The sequence below is a fragment of the Tyto alba genome, unplaced genomic scaffold, assembly GCF_018691265.1.
Source record: "Tyto alba isolate M040663 unplaced genomic scaffold, T.alba_DEE_v4.0 Super-Scaffold_1, whole genome shotgun sequence".
Lineage (NCBI taxonomy): Eukaryota > Metazoa > Chordata > Aves > Strigiformes > Tytonidae > Tyto > Tyto alba.
In genome coordinates, this window is record NW_024881261.1 from 39,018,961 (window position 1) to 39,039,899 (window position 20,939).

At 44.2% G+C, this 20,939-nt stretch overlaps 1 protein-coding gene across 3 annotated transcripts in view; it reads left to right on the forward strand.

Moving 5' to 3' along the window:
* Positions 1-463: 463 nt before the first annotated feature.
* The window catches only part of SGMS1 (sphingomyelin synthase 1), a 101,123-nt gene continuing 80,647 nt past the window's right edge, over positions 464-20,939 (forward strand). The window contains exon 1 of one of the 3 annotated variants that reach the window (XM_032986680.2): positions 464-522. The gene's annotated coding sequence lies outside the window, so the exon portion shown is untranslated. Of the gene's footprint in view, positions 523-2,064; positions 2,169-20,939 lie in introns of those variants that run through there. The other 2 variants (XM_032986682.2, XM_032986687.2) reach the window with 2 other exon arrangements.

The following is a 20,939-nucleotide window of genomic DNA, read 5'->3' on the forward strand; positions in this document are numbered from 1 at the left end:
CAGGGTAGGACACACTTGCCCCAGCCCCGGATCGCATTTTCCCTGCAGAAAGGGAGCAGTTTCCCCATACCGACACGGAGCACAACCTCACCTCCTGAAGGACAAGGCTGTTGCCCGGTCCTGCTCTGTCAGGGTGCCAGCAGATGTAATACAAGAGCTCCTCACACCCTGCTGCACCTCAGCTGCTCCGAATAAGTTAGGCTGATGCCAGATTTTTTTTTTTTTTTTTTTCCACACTCTAAAGGCCTCCAGGTGGCTTGTTTTAAGGGAAAACAGTGGGTTTTTTTTTCCACAGCGCGGGGGTAACTCCCCTCGGCAGCGCGGCTTCTGTCAGCAGCGTTCCCACCCCCCAACCCCCCGGCCCCGGCCGCGCACAAGATGGCGGCGTGAGGTGACACGGCGATCACGTGACGCGCGGTGCCGCCCGCCGCCGCCGCCGCCGCCCGAGGGATCCGCCCGCCCGGCGGCAGCGCCGACCCGGCCCGGCCCGGCCCGACCCGCCGCGGGGCTCCGCGACTCCCGGTGAGCAGCGAGCCTCACTGCCGTCGCCTCAGCGCGGGGCCGGGTGGTGGGGCCGGACGGAGGCCCCGGGGGGGCGGCGGCGGGACGGGGCGGCGGATGACAGCGGGGACGCGGCCGCTGCTGCCCGAGGTCGGGCCGTGTAGCGGTGGGGACGGGCCGTGTCTCGGGGGTCCCGGCTTCTCAGCCCGGCGACGGTCCCCGGCAGCCCCGGGAGATCCACGGGGGGTGTCCAGGCCCCCTCACCCCCCCGGGGACGGCTGCGGTCCCTTCAGCCCTAAGTGCTCTGGGTAACTCCGGTCCCTTCAGCCCGGGGGGCCTGAGGGAGCTCTGGTCCCCTCAGCTCGTCGGTATCTGGGCCCCTCAGCCCCGGGGGGAAGCTCTGGTCCCCACAGCTCGGGGGGCTGCAGTCCCCTCAGGGATGTAGGAGCGGCTCTGGTTTTCCCAGCCCAGGTGCTTGGTGGGGTCTGTTCCCCTTCTCCCCCGAGTGTCTGAGTCCTCCCCGAGGTAAGATCCGGACCCCCCTACCCCAGGGGGTGTGGGGGGTGTGTGGTCCTCTCCGCTCGGATGGGACCGTGAGGGTGAGACCGGTCCCCTCAGCCCGGGGGGCTTCGGCCCCCTCAGCCTGGGTGGGGGCTTAGGGCCCCCCTCAGCCCGGGGCTTGCCCGGCCCCCCGCAGCTCGCTGGGGTGCGAAGGCTTTCCCGCTCCAGAAGAGGCCAGAGGCGCCTGCTGCGAGTGGGGAGGGGACCCGACCCACCCTGACGGCTTTTGGGGGGCCGAAGCGGTGGCGTTAGGGCTGTGCTGCCTCCCTGGGTCTGGGTGGCAAAGAAGCTGGAAGGCGGGACGGGGTAAGGAGAAGCCTCGCCATCATCAACGCCTTGGCAGGCGGGTGTGCTCCCTTTTTGCTTGTGAAATGGCTTTCTGAGTGATGGGCTGGATTATTTGGATTTTCTCGGGTGTATAATGCACGTGGCTGTCTTTTTACTCTGTTCCTGCTGGAGGCCCTGTTTTGATCAAGGTTTCTAATTTATTATGTCTTGTGTGAAAACCTCATTAAAGAAAGAAGGCCTTGGTGCCTTCAGGCACCATAAATACATGAGGCAAGGATGGAAAGAGAGAGAAAAGAGTATTATTTGTAAAAAATGGGAGCTCTGCCATACTGACATGGTGCTTATGAAGTTTGCTGATGCAGGCAGCCTCTCTTAGCGGAGCTGGAAATGGGATGTCGGTGATCGTCCTCGTGTCACTTTGGCTGGTGGCAGCACTGGTGCATCGCAGTGTGACGACAAGTTTTGTAGCGGTTCCTTTAGACTCTGTTCTTCCACTTCAGGTCCACATGAATGAGAGTTATTTCTGTTGGCTTTCATGACTGTTTGTGAACCAGTGTAAAATACAGATGTGCTGCCTGAGAATTCGAGTCGGTGGAAGCTCCGCTGTTGATCTTGGCGGGTTTGGGCTTGGCTGTGTTTATTTGTTTCGGGAGTGGATGTTGCATTGGAGTAATGTGCCCTTCTGTTTTATTTCATGTAGTATTTTGGTGGGCATTGGAATCACTTCAGCTTTGTGAAGTTGTTTAGAGTTTGGAAGGAGAACTCAATCAACTCTGGGTGGTGGCAGACAAAAGATAAAGGCTACTTTTACAGTAAAGGTAATAAACCCCCTTTAAATCCAGAGAGATTGCCTTGATTTTCTGGGTTTGTGCATGTGGGACAGGATTAAATTTAGCTCAGATGCCTTTAAACTGTGTTTGTGATCTGTGCAACAAGCTGCAATTCCCAAATCATTTATCACGCTTGTCTTTCACGTATCAACCTAGAGACAGCATGTTTCCACAGGTTTAATTAGCATGAAAACTTGCAACACTTCTAAATTTAACAAAACAAAGTACATGGATCATTTTCAGGACTTGGAGGTATTAATAAATACTGTTTGGTTACTGAGAGTTAACGGTATCCTTAAAAGTCAGTGTCTTGTTAATAGCAGCTTCTGTGTGCCTGTTCTCCCTCTATATCATTGCCTCTCTCAACACTCCTCAAGGTTGAATAGGTGCTGCTTTTAATGAAATAATTATTGAGTTCTCTTGAACTGAACATGTGGAGGAAGATCACTTGCGCTATAGGTGATGGCAACTTAAAAATTCTTCCTGTCTTCTGCTTGCTGCTGCTCTGCGTCGTTCAATGTTGGTTAATTAGTGCACTAACTATGGGTGGCCTGGGACTTACTCAGATTTAATAGCAATTTCAGTCTGGCCGTAAGGAATGGTTGCCAAATTTAAGACTTTTTAATTGGGGCAACAGGACATCCTGTAAAAAAAAAAAAAAATGCTCAGACAAAAATAATCCAGACCCTTGCTCTCCAGCATGTCAGGAATGGCCTGTTGGTAGTTAAAAAAAAAAAGTCTGTATAGCACCACCAAAAATCAAACTAGGAGACTTACACATGCATGTGAATGCTCGTTCTGTTGAACCTGACATGATCTCCTTCTCTCACAGTGTGGTTCACAGACACATATTTTGCAGGAAGGATTTTTAAGGCTTCATAGTGAGGTAGGTCCAAACTGTTCTTTGCTGAAATAGAGCAGAGCACCTGAATGCTATTTCAGCTGTAATTCAAGTGCAACACATCAAAAACAACTGTACCTGGACAAAATGCTCTGAAGTAGAGGCGAGCTTAAAATGAGCTCAAAAACCTCAGTTTTGAGAGGGTTTTTTTTTAGAATCTGAGGGTCACAAACTGAGCTCGTGTGTACTGTCAGTGTTTTCTGAAGGATTTTGGTGTCATCAGAGGCTTTTTGCACCCAGGACACCATCATGCAGACAGTGGCAGGCAGCCCTCTGAAGGCTGATGTTCTGCAGGGCTCCTGTGCTGTGGATTGGAAACTCTAGCTTTTAATACATCTTAAATTCCCAAATGTGTGGCATCATTCAAGTTAGTAATTAAATGCCCTTTTCCCTCCCTTCCCCTCAAAGGAAAAAATAAAGTCTGGGGGAAATGCAGAAGACTGAAGAACCAACTGGCTTTTGGTGGCACTTTCATCCCAAATATATTTTATATTTTTGAAAATCTACTTAGCAGAGGCAGTGTTTGGTGCAGGTTACTTGGGTTTGTTTTTTGTTGATAAAAAGAACATCCATCCCTAATAAGCTACTAAGTGTAACTGGTTTCCCTGTGATGTGTGTAGTTCATTAACATAAATGAATATTTAAACATCTTTAAAATGTTTGTCTGTATTGTTGCTGGTCTTATCACATGTGTTAATGTAGTTGTGGGGGGAAAAATCCCTGGGAGTACCACCTGAGCTTTGTTCTGATACGTCTTGACTGAGAGCTGTTAAGAGGAAAAAAAAAAAAAAAGTCTGATTTAGGAGACTAACATGTCTCTTGACTACATTTTAAAAGCTGCAGTTTTTTATTGCTGTTGCTGGTCTTTACGGTTTGCTCTTCCAAATCAGAGGAGCAAGACTTGTGTGGAGCAGAACATATCCTGTTGATGCTTCCTTCATTGGCTTGTGTGGTGGCTGCTCTGGTATCCAGTTACACATCCATATCCGAAGAAAAACACCAATAAATTTTGATTGCGAAAGCATCTTCACTAACCATAGGTTTTGCTTGTGCTAATTTGCTTAGTTTTAAACAAACAAAAAATACCTTCCTCTAATTAACCGTGCTTTTTTCTCTCTCAGACTTCCCAGCATGGTCTGCCTTCTCTCTCCCTGATTTTGAAGCTCTTTGGAGGTAGCTCGCTTTATTTCAATGGAGTTAAGGCGGTGCATAATGCCACTTGGAAAAAAGACTTAAAAGAGTCCCTGAAGTCCAGTAGCTTTGGGTTTTTCTAATGCAGGAAGCATAGCTGTGTGGAAATGAGCATCTTTCTTACCAAGCTGGGTGAGGCGCAGGTGTGCAGTGGGAGGCAGGGTAGCAGCATTCCTCGGGTGTGCTTGCTGGGCTGGTTTCTTGGGGTGCAGTGTGCGGTGCTGCATCCTTATGAGCTGTCTGGGACGGGGCTTGGAAAACTTAGCACTCCTGTGAGCATCGGTTGGTGTGGGTCAGGGGAAGGGTGGAGAGTGGGGCTCATCAGAAAAAGAGGTAGGAGGAAGCAGAAGTAAAAACAGCAAAAGGGGTTGTAATTCCTGGCTTAAGAACAGGAACAGCCTTGCATTAGGTATTTTGCCCCACAAAACCCAGCAGTTTGGAAGGAGATCTTGCCGAGTAGAGCAGCTGCTTTTCTTCTTTGCTTTCATATTGTGTGCAGCCGTAGCTATGTGGTGTATCTGGAGAGGGGAGTTTTGGCAGCCTTAGTTTAAGAAGGGTTTTTAATAGCTGTCATCTTTCCCTGTCCAGTGTAGGCTACACCTGTAATTTCCTTGACTAAAAAAAGAGCATCGTGTTTTGGAGTGTCCTACAATTTTCCTTGCTGGTCCATTAGTGTATTAGCTTAGCTTCGTGTGTGTTGAATGCCATTAAATGTCACTTGGAAATTTAATGTTGGGAGCACTGAGATTTGTGCTAATTGAATTTAAAGTCTTATACCTGAATTTGTTAAAATGGCAGATATAGACAATTGAAATGCTTTAATGAGAGAGTGTATAAGCGTTTGCAAATTTGCTCTTGTAGGTGAATCTAACAGTGCATTTGAGCAGACAGATCAGGTTTCAGTGAGGCTTTACTATTTTTTTTTTTTTATTACGATGTCGTGATAGCTGGCAAAATCCAGTATGTTGAATGTCTTCATGCTTGACGTCTGTTCAGGGTCGTCGTTGACACTAACTTAACCGTAAATACATCTGTAAAAATGGTAGAGATTATACAGTCTTTCAGTTCAAATTAAATTTCTTCTGCTGCTGCAGCCATAGTTTGAGGTACTAGTGGAAAAAGGGTAATCGCTCAGGCTGTTGGTCTTTAAACTCTGTTGTGCTTTTTTCAGTTGTCCGTGGGTCTGACTTCTATGTTTTTATGCATGAAATAACACCTTCTGTACCCGAGGGTTTTTTGGGTTTTGAGGGGGTTTAGGGTTTTTTTGGTTTGTGTTTTTTTTTTGGGTTTTTTTTGTTTTTTTTTTTTTTTTTTTTTGAGAAGACAGTCTGCACAAACTCTCTGGCATTTAACACTTCTTACTTATTCTTAACTTCAGCAAAATAACCAAGGATTAAATAGATGTAGAAGCAGCTCTCATCATCTACAGAAAACCCTACTGCTGTGCTTTTTGCAAGGTAGAGTGTTAAAGATACTACCCTTGATTGGAAAGGAGTCATAAAGATTTGTTCCTAGGCTTTCTTAGCAGTATAAATCTGTGCCTCCCTAGATAGCACAGTGCTTTTAGGAAGTTTGTCTTGAAACACTTCCATAAAATCTCTTGATACCACACTTTGACCTTCTGCCACTGAGCTGGCATTTTCATACGGGCTTCTGGCATGAGCTCTCCTGCCAGTTTCAAGTAAAAATCTAGCAGGCATTGAAAAGTTTGACTCTGCAGTCGAGCACTGTGCCAAGGTATAAAAGCCCTATTTGTACACAGAATGGCTTTTTGCTTGCTCTGAAGGCTTGGGTAGCACTTCAGTAACTGCGTAGGAATGGCTCTGAATCTACATACTAATGAAACAGCTCTGTCTAAATCGAGCTATAGTGTCTCTTATGGTCTGAAATCTGTACTTTGTCTTCCTTGGGCCCCTGTTCTTCTGCATTGAGTTTTATGTAGTCAGCTTATTGCTCTGGAAAACTTTGTCAGGGAAGTTAATTTAAAACTATTTGAAAGGCTTAAAAATTACTCCTGCTGTTATGATGATGAAAAAGACCTTGAAAGTGCCTTGAGGGCGATTGCTGCAAAAATACCTGCTCGGGTATGTGAATGGCATACGGTGCTCACCATTCACTGGTGAGGTAACTCCAAGGTGGCCACCTTCAGCACAAGTGCTGTTAGCCAGCTTGGCTAGTGATGGTACATCAGGGCTCAAGGTCTGCTTGCTTTAAATGGGAGTGAAAAATCCAGTGCCAACAGGTGAATCAGGCAGCGTGGAGCTCAGGGTGAACTTTGCTGCTACCAGGGGGTGTGTGAAGAATATAAAGTGCCAATGGCCTGTGGGTTTTCAGTGTCTGGGGAATAAGTTTTTAGTCAAATACCTAAGTGAACTAAGACTTTGAGGAAGGAAGAGGAACATACATGTTCTTAAAATGTTGAAGTTGGGTGTTGGGGAGGCAGGGTGCTGAGCAGAGGCAGTGGTGGGGTAGGTGATGTTGAAAGCTGCACTGTGACCAAAGCAAGAATGGACAGAAAAAGGTGAATGCAAGCATGTGATGGTCTCTGCGAAATAACTTGACAGAAGACATTGTTCTGTTTCTATCAGTACTTTTGGGATGCCAGGATATGCATTTAACAGAAACATGGTTTTATGGAGACTTGCTGTGCTAGGAGAAGCTCTCATTTGCCGAGAGCAATACTTAGTAATGGGCTAGGGTTTCTTATCTACTCTTCATGAAACAGTGCAAAAGCCTTATTTTGCAGTAATGAGCAATTATCCGCAAATTAACAAAATGACTTCTCAGATATTGCCTTTGTTTTTGTGCATGTACAATTTCCTATTTCAGTTTTTCTCCCTTTCGAAATGTAAATAGACAGTTTATCAAAGGACATCTTAAAAACAAAAAGAGGGCCTAAAGCATGCTTATGAACAGCAGATTATTTGCAGTCTGATACTTTGTTCAGAATTTCTTTGAGAATGTTTGCAAGAAGATGAGTATGTATGCTGAGAAGACACAAACCCATGTAGCCACATGTCTTGTCTCCAAGCAGCTGTAACGTTTTTCAGGGGGAATGCCAGAGTTCAACTGAGAGCTCAGTAAGTATAAGTAAGTGATTATGAGAATATTTGTATAGATGACAATCACAAACAAATTTATGTTACTCCTGCTCAGAGCAAGACTAACCTCAGAGGTACATCAGGTGTTTCAGGGCCCACTTAGGTTTTGAAAATCTCCAAGGAAGGAGATGTGTTGCTGTGAGAACCTAATGTGGGCTTTGGGGTCCCCACCTTGTGTGTAGAGACAGTCTGTCCCGCAAGCTTTCTTCAGTGTTTCTCAGTGCCAAGGTGGGATGGGAGTGGAGGAGAGGGAAGAACCTGAGATACAGATGATACTTAAGATACAGGTACACCAGATTTATGCAACAGAAAAGTCTGGTTTCTTCTCTGTGCCCGCCTAGCTGAGCTGATGTTCTCAGTGAACTACCAGTTACTTCTTAAAAATCTTAACTTCAGAACGGTCCTGCTTAACTCACAGTTCACCACATCACAAGTGAATCGACCAGCATCATTTTATAACTGCCTACAGGGAACTTTCCTTGGCCATTTTATTGAATGGCTGCCAATCTTTAAAATCCTTTTATGATTCTTCCCATTAGACTACTTCTTTGCTAATATCACACGAAGTACTTAAGAAGTTAAAAGAAGATTGTTTGCATTAACTTTATAAGCCCTTTCACACTGGTAATAGTGCTTTAATACTGTCGATTTGTAGTTGGATATGAGCAAATACTTAAAATAATTGTCCACTCTACAAAAAAACTTGTTGGCTTCATGGATTGTTTTGCATTTTATTCATTAACAATCTGGGAATCGTGTTTCCATGTTCAAGATTTCCTTTTTTGTCTTTTCACTGTTGTAGACTGAAAGCAGACTATATACTAGAAATCCCAGGGAATTTCTCTATTCCTTCAAGTGGTTCCACTGTAATAGCTATGTGTTGAAATTCATCTGGCAAGGTGCGATGCCATAATACTAAATTAATTATTTGTGTTTACATGCAGATTGGGTAATAACCCAGCCGGTTTGGCCCCTCTGCTCTAAGCTTTGCAAAAACTGTAAATAATGCTTTGCCTGCTTCCATCTAGCTGCTCTTTTTAGCACATGTTTTAGTGTGTGATCTTTATATTCGTGCAAAGATATCCTGACACCATTGTGAATGGGCTTGTACAAATGTTCCTGTTAAATGCTGCTGTGGGGACACTGAAGCTCTAACCTTTCAAGGTGAAGCTTCCAAAATCTGCCCTCGCTGTGTGTGCAAAACTCGCCATAGCAAATTAAAAAGCCAAAGCAGCTTGATAATTATAAAAATCCAAGTCACGTTTGAATTTACATAAATTTTTCTTGGAATCGGGTACAGTTTGTCTAGACAGCTTAATAATTAACAAACTATATCTGAACACTTCAAAGCACAAATAGGTTTGGAAAGACAATTTTTACACTGTGTGAGAAGGATTTATTTTTCTCGTGACCTGCGTTGAGGTGAAACCTTTATATGTTTTGTAGGTAAGGTGCTACTGCTTGTAATTGCCTTGTGTTTCCAGCTGCGTTGTGCATAGTTGGACTTTACAGGGTGAAGTGATTTCAAAGTAGCTGGATATACAAATGTACCCTCCAATAAATATACCTTACCCCTTTTTGAACATCAGAAAAAGTAACTACACCTTATAGTCTTGGTTGGGGCACACAGTTCAGTCCCATCTCTTCTGTAAGTTCATGCATAAATGCTATCATTAAGACTTTGACTAACTGCATGGCGTTTAATGTCCATGCAAATGCTAATCAGGATGGCACGTTACTTTCTCAAGGATCCTAGCTGACTTACTACATGTTTTCATTTAAGTAACAGTGAAAATCTTTTTGATATGTTCAGCATGTGGACCAACTCCAGATGTTTACTGGAGATGAACCGCTCGAATTTCCTAGATTGAGGGAGACTGGTTTTCACCATTACTCTCTGAGCTGGTGGTTGCAGTGGCAGGGTGGCTCGTGGCAGGCGGAGGCCTCCTGCCCTCGGACCCAGGTGAGGTGTGGAATGCCTTGGAGCTGTAAACTCTAATCCCTATCACTAAATCCCTGGGTTTAGGTGGAGAGGCTGTAGATTCAAATCCCAGAGAAACCAAAGGTTCAGGTACATCTGTTCCAAGTGAGCTTTCTGGGATGAGTTAACTCATGATGGTCATAGAGCTGATTTCGCTGCCTGCCTTCTCTTCATCTCCCCAGCTTCCAGCATTAACCAGTGTCCCAGGAGGTTGTGGAGAAATGCATTGTGGTTTATCTAGCAACGCAGAGTAGGACCTTATCACAAGGGAAATAGCAGCACAGTCAGTATCAGCATGTGGGATGGTGCCCACGTTTTCTGCCCTCACTAGCACTGTAGTAACTGACTTTTCTTCCAGGTCTGTCACGCAAAATACTCATGGCAATCTTTGGCCACCCAAGTGGAATAACTTCTGCAGTAACTGTGTCAACAAACATTGTGACTAATGTGGTGGTGGTGTTTTTTTTTTTTTTTTTTTTTTTTTGTTGCTTTTTTTAAAAAAAACACACCAGGAGAGGCAATTGTGGGTCTGTAGTAGACCAAACTGAAGTGAGTATTGCTTTTGTAAGAGGTGGCAACTTAAAGTGCTAGCAGGCAGTGAGTAGCCAGTGCAGTGACACGACCTGTGAGGACAGCTGGAAATGCTCAAACTTGCTCCTTTCCCGGTACTTACCTGTGTTAGGATGGTTAGGATAAAGCCCAATGCAGTCTTAAGTGCTTGTAGGTGTATTTTAATGTAACTCTCGTATAACGGACTATGTCATGTTCCTTTAGTGCAACTCGCTGCTATCGGAAAGAAGCGCCCCAGTGCTGTTGAGTCTCTCTGCCTGGCCTTGGTGGGTTTCGGGGTGCTGGAGCAATGCTTTAGCACATCATCATGGGGAACTGGGAGATCTTTTCCCTCTGGGATAAGGGTCCCTCTGCCCAGAGCAGTCCTGTCCCTCGCTCCCCCAGGAGATGCCTGGGGATTTCTCTGAGCCGGGGCACAGCCTTGGTGCTTTGGCACTGGAGAGGGTGTGGGGCTGGTGGAGCACCATGTTCTTCTTTCAGCAGAAGGGGTTAAAGTGAACAGAGGTGCCATGACTGGGGTATTGCTAGGAAAGGATCTGCTGTCAGGGGAGGAAGCAGAAGAGCAATGGTGGAGGACACATGCAAGATGTCATTGGGGTATTAGTGGTGCCTGGTCTTAGTAAGATACAATTAAGATACTGATGCTCCTACACTGGTGCTGTAGCAGCCTTGACTAGCCCATCCTGTAGGAAGGGATTTCAGCACTTGTAGTGCCAATTCTCTGTATTGTAGGTAAAGTGTATGTGTGTGTGAATGTATGGCTTGCCTTTGGTGTGTATCCTAGACACAAGTAAGTATGAAATCAGAAGTATGATTTAGGGTGAGAGCTTGCAGGCACAAGGGCTTCGGATGTGCAGCTGTGTATAGTTCTCACATCCTTTTGTCTTTGCTCTTAATGGTGCTGATAGAGGCAACACAAACTTCAGCTAGAAGGAAGGAAAAGTCTGTTTATTTCCACAGGCACTGCGAAGTAAAATGTCTGAGGTATATGAAGAGCTGAACACGCTGATTTTTCTGTGTTTGTAGCTTTAAAAATGGGGGAAGAATTAAAATAAACAAAAAGAGGAACGGTCTCTATATTGGCTTCTCTGGAGGCAATATTATTTTCTACTGAATTGGAGGATTTGTTTTTTTTTAAGGACTGCTTTAAAAATGTTTCCGCTTTTTACAAAGCAGAGGTGAATTGCTCTGTGGTCATTTATGTGAAATGACTTGCCTATGCTTAATGATAACCCACATACTTTATTTGTGCTGTACTTTTTGGAAAAAAAAAAAAAATCTCAAGTCAGCCCCTTAGGAGACAGATTGTCTTGTACAGGGCATGTTAGATTGTCTTGAACAAAATACCTTTCTTTAATTGATATTTTTATTGCTATGGTTTACATTCACAGGGTGAGGGCAGCACTGTTCCTCCAGTGGCTCAGACAAGTGTTAACCACAGGGAGGAGGAGGAGGAGAGCTGTTCCCTTATCTTAGATACCTACAAAGCTGCATGCTTAACTTATTCCTCAGGTGTAAGTATTGACATGCAGTATATGTGCAGTAAAGTGACACGTTTTTAAGTACAGCGTTTAATAGAAGTATTCTCAGCATGACTTTGCAAATATTCCTGATTTGAACCTCCCAGTTGTGGTGGTGCTTGTCATCAAACTGAGGGGAGGTTTGTACAAGGCTCTGAAATGCAGCCAATATCACACACTTTCGAATCATCTCTTAGAGTGGTCCTTCTGGCCTTCCTGGACTGGTCTTCTCACCGTTCCTCCACATCTTCCACCTCCTTGTGTCCATTCCTGCCTTCCCAAAGCCTTGTCATCCCCTGTGAGACATCTGCTGCCACCACCTTCCCCCTGGGCTCATAGATGTCCCTGAGAGATGGCTGCTACCCGAAGGGTAGAGGGAAGGAAGCAGAAACCAAGACTCTCCAGCTACTTGTCATTAAAGAGCAGGGACAGCAGGGGGATGCGGGGAGCCCCAGCTGAGTGCGCGGCAGGGAAATCAGACCCCGAGTCATGGAGGAGCATCTGCTGCTGTGGAAGGAGAGTGCCTTGGCTCCTGCTTGGAAAGGGTGAGCCTTGGCCCCACCGGGAGCACATGGCATAGGTACTGCTAGTCCTGCCTTGCTGCCAGGGGGGATCCGGTGCTGCGTTTGGGGCTTTGGATAAGGTGAGAAGGGAAGGGGAGCTTGAGATTTAAACAACAGCTGCCTTTGCCAGATTAGTCTCCAGGTCTGTGTGGTGTCTGTATACTCAAAATGTAGGAATACTGTTCTGGCAAGTGTTGTCAAACTCAGATTCTCTTTTCATGCTTACAGGCAATTCATTTCCTAGAAATTTCAGGGAGGGGATGAAAATGTTGTTGTAGATTGTTTGTAACAACTGGCAGTATGTGCAGCTGATCAAGCATAAACTGAGGGCTGTTTTTTGAATGTGCTAAAGCAGGAAATGGAGCCTGGCTTGGTAAGGTCATCATCAGAAATTTAGTGTCTGTCTTGATTTTTCTTTTGTATTATAGTTTACAGATAACGTTTAGTTTTTTTCCTTTTAATGAAACTGCTTTTGCAATGTGTGTCAATCCATCTTTAATCCTACGTAAAGAGACCCATGGCTATATCTGATGAGAGCAGAATCTTTTGGGACTTGAGATGTCCCTTTTGCAGCTACCAGCTCAGCAGTTAAGCCTGTTACAGTAAACCCTTTCGTTGTGCCATCCAGGTTGTTTCTCACCCTTCCCCCGGTCAGGCTGTTCAGCAAACACCCCTCCAAGTTCAGGGTTTGGGAGGACACAGGAGGATTCTTTGCCACAATTACTGTCCCTTCCTTTAACAACCAACAAACAGTATGCAGAGCTGCAAGGGAGAGGAGGGAGGATCCTCATCCTGTTCGTTGCAAGTGTGCACGTTTGGATTTTCACCAAGCTGTCTGCGATGAGCCTGAATAAAACTAACATGTGAAGGCATCCCAGTTATGCTCTCACCCAGGTTATACATGCCACTGTGCCGTGCTTGCTCTGCAAGAGATCACCCTGCATTTTACACCCATAAGTGCAACCAGGATCATAGTTTCTGGGTTTCAAGGAGCTCTTCTTTACCCAGCAGACGTACGCGTGAGGCTGGAGTCAGGGATAAGCATCCCCCAAGGGCATGGGAGGGAGAACTGGCTGCAACTCCTGGCTGGGCAGGGCTGCCTCCCCTCCCTCCCTGCAGAGGGGATGGTCCCATTCCAGCAATTAAGGGGAATTAGCAGTTGCTTGGCAAGCCCCAGGACTTTGCCGATGGCCTTTAGAGGGTGGAACGGATTCCTGTTCCTGACCCTGAGGTGTGTCTTAGTTTTGGAGCCTGTGGTTTGGGGGAGGTGGATCCAAAATCCATGCTTTTGCCAGATCTGAGGCCAACTCGCTAGTCAAGTCTGCAGTATAAACATTTCTTTTGCTGAAAAATAGAGTATGTTGTGCTGCTGATATTTCTAAGGACCTGGGTGCTGATGGCACATAAATTTCTTGCTTATGTTGGGAACTGAAAGCGGGCGATTCCAAAAACAAATCCTATAAAGCAGAACTGGTGGGTTAATGTCATGTTGGGCTGCTCAACAGAAATGGCAGGAACAGCCATTTTCAGGTAGGTTAGTTTAATGTGATTTAGATGTTTTTATAGCACTAGCACTTTTTTTTTTTTTTTTCATTGTTAGGTTACTGTTAGCTCTTTTGAACAGGAAGTTGTGGGGTCTTCTGTGCACATGGGGGAAGCACCTTCCTACTGACAGTGACTCCTTGCTCCCAAGCACAAGATTGCTCTGCAGCTGCAGCAGCACTTTCTCCTTTTCAGGAAATTGTAGCTCAAGTTTCCTCTGTCTTTTCCATTATTTTTTTGTTTTTTTTTTTTTTTTTTCAGCGAAAATATGTGGTTTTGTTCAGGTCAATTTTGCAAGTACATTGCTGGAACTCAGTTTTCCCCTTTTCTGCCAATTTAGTGGTTTAGCACCTTTCATAAGTCATTTGATTAACACTTAAGACCGGGAGAGGCTGTTTGGTGTTTATAAAGCTAATGGAAAACTTGAGTAACAGTTGCATTCTAGAAGATGGCCTCTCAAAAAGGGAAGTAGTGCAAAAGCCAGTAACGTTTTCCTTGTTGACAAACTTGTTTGGAAGAGATTATTAATCCCTTATGTCTGTGCAGATGCAGCTTTTAGGCTTCCAGCTCTTAGTATTTTTAACAGGAGCAGACCACAGCAGGGAATTCCCCCCTCAGTCCAATCCAGTACTTTGGTTTCTTCAGGGAACTTGCTTGTCACTCTAAAACCACAGCTTGGTAACTGGATACGATATCAAAGTTTGCCACAGAAACGCAGCTCTTGCTGAAATACTAAAACCACAGTAAAAACTCTTAAAAAAAAAAAAAGTGTAAAAGCATTGAGGTTGCATGGTGAAAGTGGGGGGATGAAGATTAATACATGGGGAGACACCGGGGACACTGAGTTGCTAATGCAGGTCAAAAGTAGGATGGTTATACTTCTGGCTTTGGGGCCTGAGACTTTTAAAATAATGTTGGTGATGGGGAGGCAGTAACTTGGCAGTTCCTCTCTCCAGAAGAGCTGGCTGTGCCCATCAGCCCCGTTTGGTTTGTGCAGCAGGAGACCTGTCACATCTCTTCTTGTGTGGCTCCTCTTTGGAAGTGGTCAAAGTTAAATCAGAATCTTTATGTATTTAAACTCCAAGTGTATGTTTGTTAGTTACATCAGTGGCAACTCTCTGTATTGAACTGTTGCTTCTGGGAAAGAGCCTGCTGCGGAATAGCCAAGGCGTTGTGAGGTGCCCAACAGCTACACAGGAGCCTTCAAGTGCATCTCGCAGTTGCTTTTGTAGCACCTGCCCAGGTTTGCTTGTCCTAAAGGGTTTTGCTCTGCCTTGAAGGCAGAGGTTTAGCAAACAGAGCTCTCTCAAAAGCAAACTCTTAAAGTCTATCTTTTTTTATAAGGAGTTCCTAAATGAATACCGATCATGGTTTCCCTGAAGCCTGGGAGGTAACCATCTCTTACCATTTATTTAACTGCATGGAGAGATGTTGCAGTATGAATGAATGCTTTTCAATGCCCAGAAGAAACAAGATTAAAAATCAATTGCTGTAACCTGGCAGGGGTGTGGTCTATAAAATTCACCTTCCAAATGGATTGCTTTTTGGTCAAGACAGGGTAAAAATCTTTAAGTATGTGAAACAAATTTCTGCTGTGAACTATGCGAACCTTTGAAAGTTGGAGTAACTTTTGTGACTGGGAAGTTTCAAATATTTTTTTTTCTTCCTTAGAGCTCAGCTGTACTTTGTTGCAGGTGAATCAGAGTTACTTTATTGATGGACACATTGTTCTGTCCTCCAACAGAGATGACCCCTCAACTTCCCCCTGCCCCCTTGCGATCATCTGTCACTTGTTAATGTGTGTGTTAAGCCCACTTAAAAAGCATTCCTACTGAGATTTAGGTATCATTTGTATCAGGCTAAGGTCGTATTGATTTCTAACAGAGTAACTGTTGCCCATCAGCCACTCTTGCACACTGCTTTGTAGAGTAAAGCACCCCTGTCATTCTCACAGCCATAGTCTCCTAACCTTGCTTTTTGCTTGCAATGAATTAGTCAGGTTCAAATCCAGCTTGAATTCATTGCCCTCGGTGCATGTATGTGCAGGTCTCCCTTCAGGCCACTGCAACAAAACAATAAATGAATCGCTCCTCCCAGGAGACTCAAGTCCCCAGTCTCAGGAGAAAAAAGTTTCAGCTGAATTTGATGTATGTGGCAGGTGGCAGCAAAGCCTCACTGGGATTTTGAGGTCCATGGCTCCTCTGAGCACGGCATATTGTCAGGAGGGTTGCTGCTGAACTGCTGTGTTTTACAGCCACGAGGGAATAAACCACTTCCAGCACACTGATGCAGAGCCTCTGCTTGCTTGGCCTCCGAAGACCCAGGGAACAGGCACGGTTTGTGAAACTAGGGAGCGGGCTGCACCTCAGCCAGGTGACCGAGCTCCTCTGCAGACCCTGCCGTGGCATTTAATACTCCCAGAGGGCAAGTATGTATTGAATTACTGTGCCATTACCTGTATCATGCTGCTCTGGTGAACAGATCTGCCTTTCAGCTTCCTCCTCCTTCCCACTGATAACTATGGCACTAACACAAATAGCAAAAAGGAACATGTAAGACAATTTTAGTGTAATAGCTCCACTTAACCCCTGACTTGAAATAGGTATGAGAGATTTGAGAAGTTTGAAAAAGAAAAAGCCTCACTGAAACAGGGGAGGAAGGAACTGCAGCAGAGCTACAGGCTGTCAAAGCTTGTACTTCTGGGTCTGCTTGTACTTCTGGGTGTGCATCCCTTCGTGGCTAGCTGTCCGAGGTGAAAATTAGCTCTCTATCAAGAGAAGCTGCTTCAGGAAAAGGTGTGCTTGATATTGGCCAATTGTCTTCTTTTTCCTTAGCTTTACGTTCCTCCCTTACACAGAACTTGCTGCCCATGTCTCAATGTGTAGCTCTGTTGCTTTGATGCATACTTCTGGTGTACGTTTCCAGTGACCTGAGAATAAAGTTCCTTAACTGGTGGGAAGCATCGCGTGTAGGAAGGGAGCAGGCCGCTGTGGGAGGATCACTTTGTATTTAAACATTGTGTGAGCTTAAAATGGAGGTCTGGTGTTGTATGCTTCTGTACCTTCCTCCTTCAGACCCGTGGATTCTCCCCAGAGCCAAGTTTTGTTACTGCCTTTGGCTCACATAACTTGTAGTTAGGAACGATCTTCGCTAACTTCTAAATTCTCATCCCAGAGATTTCCCTGCTGAACCACCACTCTGGAGTCACCTGCTCAATAATACCCTCTGGGTCTTCCTCTTCCATACCTGACCTAACTTCTTCAGTTGTATTGGTTCCCTATTAAGCAAGAGGTAAAAAAGTTCTAGTTTGCAGGATGGCGACAGGCTCTTTGTAATCAGCTTGTGACTGCAGGGAAACAACATGTGAAGGTGACATCAGTGTGACAGTATAAATCTTGCCACCGTGACTCCAGAAGTGCTGAATGTGAGTTGAAGGTATAGCTAATGTAACTAAATGTGAAATGCAAATGTCTCGTTTTTGGCGTTTCCAAGTTTGTTTTCAGTGCTGTTGTGCCTGTGCCCACCCTTTCTTTCCCTCCTGCATCAGATGTTATAACCTAAAAATAAAATGTGTTGTGTAGAGGAATGGGAAATGAGATAGCACAACCAATTTCAGCTTTCATTACTGTCACACCGGTGTTTGCACTGTTTGGAGAGGCTTTCTTCTGGTCAGTGAAATCCATCTAGGTCAGAGCAGTGCAGACTGTTCATCTGCATGACTCTTGAGACTGAGCTAATGCTCATCTGCTCTCTGGCCTGTAATTAATTCAGACACACACACACACACACACACACACACACACGCACCCTCCCCGAAAAAAAAAGGGTGAGGATTGAAGAAGGCAAAAGGTTGTTAAAACCTGTGAGCATAACCCTTGTAAATCTCTGAAAGTGAAGGGAATAGATTTCTTTTCTATGCTGCCTTCTTCTGCAGTGACTTGAAAAGGTCTCTTGGTGAGGGGGTGATGAACTGCAATGCCACTAATTTAAACCACTGATAGGGCACTAGCAGTGGTTGTTTGCTCTGTCTGTGGTAGACCGATGACTTAATTGGACTACCCGTGATAGCTGTGTCATTTTACAAGTGTTTGGAGAACAATTTGAGTGAACAGGGAGGTTGAAGGTCACTTTTATATTCCAGCCTCTTTGTCTACTTCAGTATTGACATGTAAATTTAACAGTACAAGGCAACTTTGCCTATTGCTCTTTGTACTGGCAGCAAAGACTAAAATCTCTATGGCTTTTAGTTTGACACACTTGAAAATTGCTACAGCACAGGTGCTGTTTGCGTGCCTACTTACAAGTGTTTCAGAATCAGGCTTTCTCTCCTAGTGGGTTTGTAAAGCATGTGTCTCTGGAGAAAGAAAGAGATGTCACTTAAAGATTTCAGGGGTACTGTGAAACCTGGAGGTACATGTGATCCTTTTGGTATGAGAAGCCTGCCTTTCTGCCCCTTCTCTGCTTTCAGAAGTGGAGTACAGTTGTTCTTTTTAATAGTTTTTTTTTTTTCTTCTTTACACTAGGACTTGAAAATCCTGTGTGACTTGCTGCTTATGTTGTTCGTACTTCAGGAGTGCTGCAGATGGTTTTGGTTTTGGATGTTACATTTGAGCAAACCAGCTAATTCTGGCATTTAATATGCCTGGTGTTAACTACTTTTCTCCCTGGTGTAAGAAAAAACCCTGGAAAATTAAGTCTGGTTTTACTGTCATGTGGCTGTGATGTGCTCTTGATCTTGCAACTTGTTCAATAATAAGCAATAATGCACTCTTTAGCTTTTTAGAGCAAGACTGAGATTCTCAGTGTTCTCAGGTAAAAGCTGTGATTATTTCTGCAGGCTAGTGCCAGAGGTCTCATCAGAGACCCATAATAAACTTGCTAGTTTTTGCTTAAATTCATGTACCTTGTCTAGTATTCTTATATTTAAGTGTTGTACAAGACTAGTCTTGAAAAACAATCTTGTAGTGCTGAAGTTAACCTCATGGAGGGTAAGTACCAAGTTGACCAAAGTTTATTTCAACTTACTTTTCTGGTGGTTTTTTTGGTGTATTGGATTGTCTGGGTTTCACTACTTGCAGTTCCTGTTTTTCTGGGCTCTCTGATCACACCAGGCAAATTGCAGCTTGTAAGGCAGTATGAGTAAAACCTGTGTGAAGGTCCATGCATTTTTTAGTACCTTAGATGGAAATGGCTTATCAAACTCTAGGGCTTATTTTTATGCACATACATTTTTGGTAATGTCAAAACTGCCCCAGTGCTGTATAAAATCTCCTAGTGTTTTTTTAACATAAAAATATGAAAGTATGTAGTATTACCTTGCTGTAAACTGGCATATAGTGAAGTTAACAGAACAGGGAAACATTTTCTTGCCTTCTAGCTCACTGTTTTAAAAGCTTAACTTTTTTTTTTTTTTCTGTGTACGTTTGGTTAATTCTACATTTGTCATGTAGTTTGAGATAAGTCTATTGATTAATTAGCCAGTTTATGGAAGTGAGGAACTGGTGCAGAACCAGCCTGTGTCTGGGAATTCCTGGCAGGAGCAAACAATGAATTCACACCCCAAGAAAAGCATAAACCTGGGAGCCTGCAGAGCTAAGTAAGGAGTCAGTACAGAAAAATTCACTAATCAATAGCTACTACAGAACCAGGGGCTGGAGATAACTGTTCCCTACCCCCCCCTTTTTTTTTTTTTTTAATGTTGTTAAACCCAAGCTAGGTATCCTGGCCTTAGCAAGAGGGTACAGCGCATCTGATTTAGCCTTTGCTGCTCTACTCAAACAAGAATCAGGAATCAGGTATGTTGAGAGCATGGAGCATGTCCACAGCAGGTCTTTAAATGAGAAGAACTCTGAGATGGAAAGGGAGATGCTTCTTTGCTGCTTTTGAAGAACAACATTCTTAATATTCCTGTCTTATAGTTCTGTACCGCTGGGATAATTGAGTTGTGCTGAATTGTGATTGTTGTTTGAAAATCTCCCCTGTCAACTGTCATGCTTTTGTCTCTGGTGACCTATGTGGTTAATTCCTCTTGTCTTAAATAACAGCCTAACTAATGTGCTTTGTGCAGGTTTGTTTTTTTTTAAGGTGGGTATGACTGTTGTAAGACTAAAGTGTGGTAGATGATCTGCTGGCTAGCTGGATTTCGCTACTGCAAGTTAAATTATGGACCAGGATGCAGAGAAACACCATTTACTTTTATATTGGCTTTGCAGAGCCCACTTATTGGTGAAGACCCTTTGAGTTTTGGTTTGCCCTGCTGCACCATCAGGTTTTTCCTAATGATCAATACGATGATCTGCTCTGAACAACATGAACAGGAGTGAAATGGCATCCTTGCTTTGTCCTCTGCTTGTTCTCAGCCTTCATATAATAACCCTTTTTAGCATATTCTTAAGAGCATTACACTTTGCTTTCTGTTTGTAGTTTTGCTTTAGCAAAATAAGGCTTTACAGCTATAAAAGACCAAGGAGGAAAGTTTCTGCCAATATCTGTAGGAGTTGCAGTTCTCTACTGTGCAAATGCTGAAATCTATGTCTTGCTTTAATGTTTCTTGGAGCTAAAATATTTTTGGATAAACAAAGCTTTTCACACACTATATAAACCTCTTACAAGCAACCTTTACCTTCAGAGTGAAATGCAGCCATCGTGAGCTCTGCAGTGTGGACAAGGATGTCTAACATAGTTGAGGGCCAGGAGTGGGATGTAGTGGGACAACGTGTCATATCTAAATGTTAATTTTGATTGGCTTATCACATTCCAAGCCATTTATTGTATGAAAAATTACTGGCATCCATAACCAGATTAATTTTTATTTACGGCACAGTTTACAGTAGTTTTTCTCCCTCAGATTGCCACTGAATATTGCTGTGCAGTAAGCAGGAGCAGCTAGACATGTATTTGAGGAGTGCTGGCTTAATACCAGCCTGATCAGGTTCCACTGTAGAAAAATAGACCACAAGTGATGGCAGAAATGCATTGGTAAGTAGATCTGGTAGGTATAAACCATAGCACTGACACTAGCAGATGTGCGTTTTCCTGGTGTTAGCCAGCGGCGTTGTCATTTGTCTTTCAGGCAGTGCCTTGCTCGGCTGTCATCTGTTGGGATGGTTGTGGCTCTGTCCTTTTATTCTGTAGGCTGTTTAAATCCTACTGGAAATATGAAATATCTTGTTGACATTTGTTGAACATTGCTAGCAGCATTAGAAGCCAAAGTGATCAGGTTTTTGGAACATTGAGATACTTTTGCTTTGCCAGAGGTGATGCCTCATGAGTGAGTGTAAAAATCAGTTGTTCTGTCACTTCTAGTGCTTGAAAATCTTAACGTGGCATTTTAGGAATCATGGAGGAACCTACTGAGATAAAGTCTTATTTCTGTATAATCTGTCTTGCA